The sequence below is a fragment of the Dipodomys merriami genome, unplaced genomic scaffold, assembly GCF_024711535.1.
Source record: "Dipodomys merriami isolate MVZ:Mamm:240054 unplaced genomic scaffold, mDipMer1.0.p SCAF_5, whole genome shotgun sequence".
In the NCBI taxonomy this organism is placed as follows: domain Eukaryota; kingdom Metazoa; phylum Chordata; class Mammalia; order Rodentia; family Heteromyidae; genus Dipodomys; species Dipodomys merriami.
In genome coordinates this window covers 32,694,662-32,706,092 of record NW_027206068.1, presented here as the reverse complement: position 1 = coordinate 32,706,092, position 11,431 = coordinate 32,694,662, and positions in this window count along the sequence as shown.

The window sequence follows — 11,431 nt, the reverse complement described above, 5'->3', positions numbered from 1 at the left end:
AGTGTGGAACCTGTTCTATATGCAAAGGGCACTGCGGTTCAGTGAGTTTTCCTATCCTTCTGATATTTTGTTAGAATTCAGTAGTGCATGGATCTTTTAAAGCACTCTTTTTGTTTTCCTTGTTCTTCTTTGAATACATCCCTGTGTGTATTTGAAGCAATGAAAACTTAGCTGCTGATGGCTGCCTTTGACTTGGCAGTTTATTGCTGCTGGCCAGTAAGTACTTTGGTATAATGAGTGTGCTCCTGTTGGAATGTATGAAAGAATTATGTATAAATCACTGTGGATTTTATAGTGAGCTACTACATCATTTTTTACACTGACAAGATCAGGTAGTATGGCTATTAGAAATGGCGTATTGAATAGTTTGTGAACTGGTTATGTTTCACATTTACATACCAAGAGGCTTTTGTCTGTTGTTAAATATACTGAGTTGAGAATCTCAAACTATAAACTCATGACTGGAGATTCAACACAGTATTGCCCCTCAGGCTGTTCTACCTTCTGAGCATCAACACCCCAATGATACAGAAATAGCCAATGATTAAAAATTAAAAAAATTAAACGTTGAAAATTACATTTCAAATCTTTAACAACATTGTGATTTATCTTATCTAACTAGTAAAACATAATTCTGTTTCAGTACTTCAGGACCTTGCATTTTTTTCTATATACAGCCAAAACAAAACATTGCATATCATTGTTGTTTGTGTGTATGTAGTACATATTGCTATGTACTTGATAGAAGGGTCCATTTGTAATACAAAATATTGAGCTTTAATTTCTGAGTCTTCACTGGTGAGTGAGTGCAGTGGTCATGTTGTTTTATGTTCTTAGTTGGAACATGAGTTTGGGTCAATAAATATCCAATAATATTAATAATTCAGGTGAAAATTGGGTAATTTGATGACTCTTCCAATGTACCAATGTTCCAGATTATACCTAACTGAACACATTAACTCCCAATTAGATGAGATCTTACAAGACTTGGAAATATTTATTGGCCTCTTCTGACATTAGCAGTTGGGTTCAACAGTTTCTTGATTTGATAAAATGTATAGAAATTGCTTGATGGCGATAATTAGAACAACATAATCTTGCAATGAAATAAGTACGTTTTACTAAATGAATCACATTCTTACTTCACCTTTTACCTCAAAAAGTAACTTTAATAGTTTCCCTGTTCATACGTAGCTAGTACTGTGTATTATATTCTGTATATTATATATAGTCTGTGTATTATATTCTTTCAAAGATGAAAATATGAATTAATTAAAGCAATGCTTTTCAGTTTTACTTGAGATTATGATATGTCTGTCATACAGGCCCCATCCAATAAGTCCAATCAATTGTTTTACCCTTAATCCTTTTGGACACACACACACACACACACACACACACACACACACACACACACACACGCACACACGCACACACATCCTGAAGGTTAGAAAAAGTGAAGTTTGGAAAAGTACCTACTAAGAAAACATCATATTTATCATGTAATACTCAATTATTTCTTTCTCATTTTTTGTGCAAAATCTACAGTAACAAAGATAAAGCTGTGAAAGGGAGATCTTTACGAATAAACATTCAATAAAGAGTTCAGTAATTTGATAGGAGAAGCAGAGCTGGGAGAGGAAATATTGTATACCATTAAGGTCTGTATTCTTATATTCTTTATATTCTCTGCACAGATATGTATCAATGTTTTTAGGACAGTGATAGTGTTTCTTTAACTATGCAATGATATATTGTCTTGTCAAAGGCCAGCTCACCTAGCCTACCCATAACAGACTCAATTTGATATAATAGATTATTTTTTTAAAGCAGAAATATTTGCTGTTTCTGAAAGTGTGATGCCAGGAGAGAAACAGTATCTTTGTCAAGTGTCCAGACATTTGTGGAGAATGTGCTTATATTTCAATCATCTGTCAACCACAAAAATAATATAGATTATACTGGCACTTGAAGGCTAATTATATTTTTCAACAGAAGCAATGGTTGTATCTAAACTCAAGACATTCTTATATCATCTTGTTTATAATGTAAGAAAGATATACCAGATTCAACTTTTCTAAGGAATTGTGGTGATAAAAGAGAGGAAGAAGTACCACTATAAACAGGAAGTTATTCAGAGTGACAAGGGCCCAAAGAAGAACTTGCATCTATTCATTGATTGATTATACCAGATTTGGGCTTGATGTTAGGGTATGGGAGAGGACCCTGAGCTTTTGTGCTCAAAGCTAGCACTCTACCATTATATCCATTGTTCCACTTGTGGCTTTTTAGTGGATAATTGAAGACAAGGGTCTCATGAACTTCCCTGCCTGGGCTGGGAAGATCTCAACCATCTGAGTAGGCATGAGTTCAAGTGCCTGGGTAAGAAAGATAACTTTTGTTAAGGTACATTTTTTCACACATTGAATAAAACAAAATTAGCATTAGGAATTTGCCCAGTAATAGGCACTAGATTTGATAAATGAATAATTCTCAGGATGATTGTATCAGTTGAACAGACTTCAAAAGAAGTGACCTCAACTCCTTCTTCCTGTTGGTTAAAATGCTATTTTACTATTTAGTGAAACTGAACCCATAGTCAAGGCACTGTCAGTGGGTGAGCTCACTAACAAATAATCCCATAAGACTGTGGAGTTAGTAGGAAAGGATTCTTGGAGCCTTCAGGCAACTACATTTCAGAGCAACTCCCCTGGCATCTCTTGAAGTAGCCTTTTCCCAAGTTCTTAAGGAGTTAAGTATGCCTGATTACCCAAATGTCTTTAAGGGTCTTCTTAGGGTTCTGAAATGTAGACAACAGAATCTATTCTAACTATTTTAAGCAGGAAGAGATTTACTAGAGGCTATTTTGTGGTTATAGAATCCTTGAATAAACTGGAGAAGGGTGGGTGGCCAGATACAGCTCGGAAAAACACAGCCAAGGGAAACATATCACTGCAAATCTTTCCTGGTAGAAACCTTAAGACAGTGGCTAATGCCATTTGGCATCTACTACAACAGGAACCAGATGTGGAGCTCTGTGCCAGAGAATAAAGTGCCTCCTCTTAACTGTCTACTCACTGTGCCAATCTTCTGCTTCTCTACACAATGCCTTCTCATCTAGTACTCTGCTAGTATTCCTACCTGGTAGAGTCCAGGCTCCTGACTTGCAAGTCACTCTCTTAAATTTACTTTTTAGTGTTTTTGTACATTGCCATTTTGGAAGGCATGCTATGGAATAGAATCCATAAAATCTCCTGGAGAAATTGAGTATGTAATAGATATTTTTCTTATGAATTGTAAGCTGAATAAGGAGAGTATAATGAAAATGATCCAACTTACTGAATATTGTAAATATTTCCCTGAGGTAAGAAGAAAAAAGCAATATAAACTGATAAATTACTTTTAAAAAACTGAATGGAACTTATTTGGGGTTATGGGATTCTGTTGAATAGATCAAGATACATTGAGATGGGGTGGCTTTCAAGTTGAGTTGTTAAAAATTTCAGATTAATCGTTACAAAAATGGCTAAAAATGAATAAGTCAAATTGCAAGATATGTGAGTTGTGGGGATTACTTCTAGCTATTACATTGAAGAGTTCATCTAAGTCTAATGTATTAATATTTCTTTCCTCCTCCTCCTCCTCCACCTCCTCCTCCTCCTATTCCTTCTTTTTCTTTCTTCATTTTTTTGGTCAGAATCCATGTTTTAATTCAGAGCCTCTCATTTGTTGAGTTTGCTTACTCAAGGGGCACTCTACCACTTGAGCCATGCTTATATCCTGTTTTTACTGGTTACTTTGGAGATGGAATTTCATGGATTTTTCCTGCCAGGTCTGATTTGAAATGTGATCTTATGATCTTTGCCTCCAGAGTAGCTAAAATTACAGGCATGAGCCACCTACACCTGGTTTATTTTTCTTTTATCAGCAATGAACCATTTTTCTTAATTGTAAACTTTAGTATTTTGTCATTTTCTTTCACTTGTACATTTTGAAAGATTTGTTAAACAAAATAATTGAAAGATCAATATCTACAGCACTCAAGTGGGACTTTCAATAAACTAAGAAGGAATGCTGAAAAAAAAAAAGGAATTCCACTCCACCCTAGAAAACTACTTAACACTGTATAAATAACTTGTGGTTTATACAAAAAGAATTTTATAACGATGAGTAATATGCTTTCCCTCAATTGGTAATGATTATCATTTACCTCATTTGATAACTCCAGTATGAATAAAATGTATAAATTTTTTTGAATGTCCAAAGTAATTAGTTTAAGGACTGATTCTTGTAAAGTCTATGTCTTCGATTTAAACAAATTCATAAATTTATTCTATACAAAATGAAAATTTTAATTACTATATTTATTCCAGGCCAAATCTTGTTTATAATGAGAAAAGATTGTTGAACATCCCATATAATCTAATGTGCAACTTTTTTCTATAACATTTTATTTACTATTAGATAATCAGGTAATCTGATTCTACTGGTCTAAAATTGCATAAATCAAATTTTCAATGTTATCAAAATCATAAACAATTTTTCTAGTTAAATTTTACATAAAATTATCATAAACTTCCCATTTACACTCAATTTTCCATAATTATAATAAATAATATTCTCATTCAAAGCTATGAGTTTACCTCCCATTAAGTCATGAACTTCACTTCTGAAGTTTTTGAAATGAATTTTCTTCCAGAAGGCCTTATATTCATAGTAAAGTAATTCTGTGCATTAGACTCATCCTGGAATCTTTGGACACCTAGAAATTGAGAAGGAATTCAACTAAAATGTAACCAGACATTCATAATATTTCCAGAACTATTTCTACAGAACAATTAGAGTGGTCATCTGTTGTGCTACAAATTAACCTCAGTAGGTTTGGGATGAATACAAAACATAACTCATCCTGTTTATATGAATAATATGCACTATGTACCCATGCATGTGTCTAAGCATGATATTTTTATCTTTTCAATGCTGGGAATCAAACTCGGAATTTTTCACAGGCTAGGTGAGTGCTGTACCAGTTAGTTAAAATCCTGGCACTCATCAGTTCTTCAAGATTTTCAATCAGCTTTTATTTTAAAAGTTACTATAGCTATTCACATTATCAGAGATATTTTACTTAATCTCAGTGATGATTGCATTAAATATGAGCATATGGATCTAAGTGTCTTTTTAAAATGTTATAGCGTCCTATATGGTTATTGTGTAGTGTCACCCAATAAGTATTCTATTCTCTCACAGAATAAGAGGTACATCTTACATGTAGATGTTTGTCATCTATAGATTTAATGTATAATTTTGTCCCAGGAAGTAGCTTAAAATTATTATGATAATGCAATATTATGATAATACAATAAACAGTATAGAGTTACTTTAAATACAACATGTATTTCACATTATAAAAAGTTATGATTTAATATAGCATACATATTTTATGTATATTTCTCTCCACTACAAATTGTATTCACCATAGTTTTGAAAAATTTTAACTTTTCATAGAACAAGGTTTTGTGTGTTTTTTTTGTACTCAAGATAAAATTGGTCTCTTATCTATCTGTTAATAAATTGTAATATACCTAGCCTTTTTGTTTCTGACAATTCAAGGCTATATAGTTCATCTGTCATCGTTTTTTAATTGTAGCAAATCTCAACAACAAAAAAACTTCTGTATACTTGTATTAGCACAGTAATATACATTTTCAAGAGTTATCTAAAAGTGGCAAATCTTCCTTGTTATCTTAGCTACTTTAGAAGTGGAGAAAGGAATTTGAGATCAGCCCAGACAAAAAGTTAACAAGATTACATTTTAACAAATGAACTGGGCATGTTGGTCAGTGCTTGTAATCATAGCTACGCAAAAAAGGTTTTGTTGGAGGATCACTGTCCAGACCAACCCATGTACAAAAGATACTTAAAACGCAAGACACAAGGAGGTATAGTTCAGCTGGTTGCAAGAGTAAAGCTAGGAGTTCAAATCCTCCAGATAGGATAACTGTACAAGCAACATGTGTAGGGCAATATTTAGGAGGAATACATCTGCACACATGCACACACACATTTATTGTTCATCTGAATTTATCTGAATTAAACTTTAACCATATGTACTCTGTGTTATAAAGAAACTCTACCTTGCAGTGAACAAACCATTAGGAACAGAGTATGCTTCTGTGTCCCATATCTAAAGAACACAAAGCAGGACTACATTTCTTCAGAAAACGTACATTCATCAGAATTTTAAATACAAAAGCTAACTGTTTTGAAAGTAGACTCAAAATGGTCATGTGATATCTTGTGAGATCATGGAAGCCCATGTCTTTTTTCATCTTTTTTAATTGTTAAGGTCATGTACAGAGGGGCTATAGTTACATAAGTAAGGTAATAAGTACCCTTCTTGTCAAACTTGTTACCCTTTCCCTCATGTTTCTCCTACTTTGCCTCTGCCCAATCCTCCCCCCTCACCAAGTTTTACAGATCATTTCCAACATATTATCTTGTTTCTCTGTTGCATTGGTTCCCAGCTGTCCTTCGTCTCACCATTCTGTTGTTCCCCTTCCCTTCCCTAATTCAGATAAATGTATATACAATACTAGGATAGCAAAATCATATACAGTGACAACAAGGGATATACCATAGTGGGGAGAACATACAATAGAAACAAGAAATCACATAATACTTTAAAAACAACATCAACAGTAAAACCTCTTGTGTCCCTATACTGGGGTTCATTTCACTTAGCATCATCTTATATGGTCATATGTATATAAATGAATGGATCAAATGCTTCTATCAGAAAGAATGACACCACCCCATCTGTAAGGAAATGGAAAGACTTGGAAAAAATCATATTAAGTGAAGTAAGCCAGACCCAAAGGAACACAGTTCCCATGATTTCTCTTATTTGCAATAAGTAGTATATGTCTAGGATCATCTTATCAGATGAGCAGAAGAGCTCAATAGCTATGTACATATGACCATATATGCCCATGTCCTTAAACTGAGCTTTGCTTTCTCTGAAGACCAGCAGTGATTTCTTAATACCCTCTGATTATAAATTATGTTAGTTTTAAAAACTAGGACTGGGATAAATCAGAGCATGAAAAACCTAGGTTCTAATTAAAGAAGAAACTCAGCTATGTATGCCATATGAAAATTGATGACTCTAATTTTTATCTGTTGACCTTTATGGGACACTGATCTTTCAGTATCTTGGGATGCTTTATTCTTCCCTTGATTGTTTCTTTTGTTATTTTTCATTCAGCCTCCTTAACATTCAATGTGAATTTTAACCTTTCCTCCTTCATTTATCAACTGCTTGTGATATGATCTAGAATGTCAGCACCCATTATTTTCTAAGTGTGGGATTTGTAGTGGCTCTCTTATGGAAGTATTTCTGCTTTTTTTTTCACCATGCAACCACCTCCATTCATTCATATAGAGTTTAGAAAGATTCTTCTAATAAATATTTCTGACCTACATTTAACAGCATTCAGCATTGACAACTCTAAGGTTTCATTTTTCACTTCATCTTATGCAGCATGTATAGGATTTCTAAATGAACCATGACCAATAGGGTTATTGTTAAGGCCAATCTCAGGGTACTTTCTGCCTGCTGTTTTGACCCTGTTCTGTGCTCATCATTGCTTTGATTTGGGCTACTATCTTCCACCCCTCTTTGAGTCAAATTTTAAAACAACTTAAATCTGTTAGAGATTTCTACAATGTTTTGAAAGTTTAAATGTACCTTTTTTTTAGAAAATAATAATTTTCTAGAAGTGAAGCCTATTCTAATTTGTTTAGATAAAAGAAGAGAGAAATGAGTTGCATTTGAAGAAATTTTGCCTTTGTCATAGCACACTGTAAATTTTGAATGTATAAATACATATGGCAGATAGAGCATTAAAAACCTAAACTGTTTTTAGTTGTTTAATTAATCTCTAAAACATCCTACTATATATCAACAGCTTATTCTTTCTTATCACTTCTAAATTCATGTACAAAGCCCATAGACATCTTTGGTCCTATAGAAGGTACCTCAGATATAATATGGCCCAGATTAATGTGTTTAAAATTTACTTCACATCTTTTTTATTGTTGCACAAGTCTAACTATTTATAGCCATGTCCTTTTCTTGCTCTGGTCAAAGACATGATCCTATCTGACCACATAATTATTTTACTACTTTATTGTTATCTTCTATTCCTACTCCTTATCCTCAATCCATTCTCAAATCATCCACAGAAATGTTTTTAAATACAATCAATTTATGACAACTTACTCATTCCACAGACTCTCCACTGAATTTTTTGTGGTGCTGGGCAACTTATTTCTTTTCAAAATTATGTAACTGATTGTCTGAGATACAGAATCAACTGTCTCCAATTGTAATCTTATATACAATTATTAGTCCTGTTTATTTATTTACATACATATTTTGGCAGTATTTGAGTATAAATTCAGAGCCTCATACTTGTTACTTGGGTGCTTTAACCACTTGAGACATGCTTCTAGCCAGTCTTTTTTGTCCTAATATTTTTGGATAGAGTCCCATGTTTTGTTTCTTTTCTTTTTTTTTCTTCTAGGTTGGCCTTAGGATATCTATGTCACTCATGTAGCTCAAAGTATAGACATGCATAACTCAACATGCTTATTGGTTGAGATGGTAATATGCTTATTTTGCCTGCACTGATCTCCAACAGAAATTGTTCCAATCTCTGCTTCCAACATAGCTAAGATGGCAAATATGTGACCAGATAAGTTCATAATGGTATAAAAATTATAACAACTCTACGACAAATTTAAAGAGAAAAAAAATCTTCTTTGTAGCCAAATGCACCATGCATTATAATTCTTAGAAACTGATTTTATATGTATATCACAAACAATAGAAATGCTAACTAGAATAAGTTCTGGAAATTTCTTTTTATCTTAATATATATTTTTTATTGTAAAGATACTGTACAGAGGGGTTACAGTTACATGAGCAAGGTAATGAATCCATTTCCTATAGATCCTCTTTATTTGTTAGATCCTCTTTATTTTTCCCCTAGCATCCTTTCCCTCTCACCTCTCCTCCTTCTCCCTCCTCTCCCCCCACTCAAGTTGTAAAGTTCATTTTCAACAGGCTGTCTTGTACATGTCATTATTACAATGGGTCATCCTAAATCCTTATTTCAGCATTGTGTTTTTCCTTTCTCCTCCCAAAATTAGAAAAATGCATATACAAGATACAAGACACTGAAATCAAGTACAGTGACAACAGTGATTATACCATGGAGGAAGAACATACAAAGAAAAAAAATCACATAGTGCATTATAAGTACATTATAAAGAACAGCAACAAAGATAAAACCTCTTGTGTCCCTATCTTGGGGTTTATTTCATTTAGCATCAGTTTATATGGTCATATGTACATAGCTTTTGACCTCTTCTACATGTCCTAGACATATATTAGTTATTGTAGATAAGGGAAGCCATGGGACCTATGTTTCTTTGAGTTTGGCTTGCTTCACTTAATTTTTTTCATTGTGTGTGTATACATACTTATATATATATATATATACATATGTATCTATATCTATATCTATATTTATATCACACTCTCTTTCTTTTTTTTTTTTTGATCTGGTTGTGGGGCCTGAACTCAGCCTGGGCGCTGTCCCTCAGATCTTCAGCTCAAGGTTAGCACTCCCCTTTTGAGCCACAGCGCCACTTCCAGCTTTTTTCTCTTTGCTTATGTGGTGCTGAGGAATCGAACCCAGGGCCTCATGCATGCCAAGCAAGTGCTCTACCACTGAGCCACCTTCCCAGCCCTTCTATCACATTTTCTTGATCCGTTCATCTACTGAGGGCATCTGGGTTGGTTCCATATCTTAGCTATGGTAAATAATGCTGCAATAAACATAGATGTGCTGGGAGCTTTAGTATGGCCTTGTTTGTGATCGTTTGGATAAATGCCCAAAAGTGGAATTCCTGGGTCATAGGGGAGCTCTATGTGGAGTCTTTTGAGGAACCTCCATACTGCTTTCCAAAGTGGTTGAACAAGTTTACACTCCCACCAACAATGTAGTTGGGTTCTCTTTTGGCCACATTCCCTATGTTGGGAATTTCTTTCTTCTATTCTATACAAGTCAGCTATTGTTGAAAAGCCAACTATATGTAGTATAAAAATGATTGAAATTGTTTGGGAGTATTTTGTGAGTGTATTAAAAAAAACCTTTGTAAATAACATTAAAAATATCTTTGCTAACTATTCTAAACACATATTTAAAATCAAATAGCTTAGCTGGGAGCCTGTAATCCTAGCTACTCAGGAGACTTTGATCTGACTATTGTGGTTCAAAGCCAGTTTGGGCAGCAAAGGTGATGAGACTCTTATCTCCAATTAACCACTCAGAAAACCAGAAGTGGTGCTGTGACTCAAGTGGTAGAGTGCTAGCTTTGAGCTGAAGAGCTCAGGGACACCGCCCAGGCTCCACAACTGACCAAAAATAAATAAAAATAAATAAAAAATAAATATAAATAAAAATAAATCAAATAGCTTAAATAACATTTGAACATATAATAGCATTTATAATTGTTTCCACTACACATATATTAAGAATTACAATTGAGATATAATATCTCCGTTGTCCATGCAAGGCCCTCATTACATTCTCAACTTGACACAAAGCTAAACAAAAGTAAAAACAAAAATAAGCAAAACACACAAAAACATGGTTCTTATAGTTAAATGAATACTATTCCAAGAATCAAATGCAAAGTACATGTTTCTAATTTCAGTGTTGAATTCAGAACTTAAGGTAAATATCATGTCCGCATATTATGCCAATTTAATACTTTGGTCACAAAGTGATGCTTATATTTCTCTATGGGGCTGTTACATAATGGATAGCGTACATAAATTATAAAAAAAATCTAACTCAATAAATCAATTAAAATTCAATACATAACTAAACTTGCTTCCACAATGTGTTTCTGTCTGTAAAAGCACAGACCCAAGAGACAAAGTAATTTATTGTATTTTATAAAACAAAAGAAGAATATTTTACAAGTGTCACATACTTGTTTCCATGAATATACTTACAACTAATTACTCATTTGCTATCAACTATACTTTCTCTGTAATTAAAGTTTTCAACAAGAGAAAAATGTTTTTCATGTGACAAATGGAGGACTACTAATTCTTCTTAGAAACAAAAATGGTTCTCTCTCCCTCACCTCCCTCTAATTCTTCTCTCTCTCTTTTAAAAGTACTTATTATGAAAACTTTGGCTGCTTTCTCCTTGTATCTCATTGCTTTACATCATAGTTAGGTGTGGTTCTTGAGCCATCACTTACTTTGAATCATTTTACAACTTTCATAAAAAAATCCCAAATGTATCATCATCACCCTGGAGATGAGAGAAATGACATATGGTTGTGA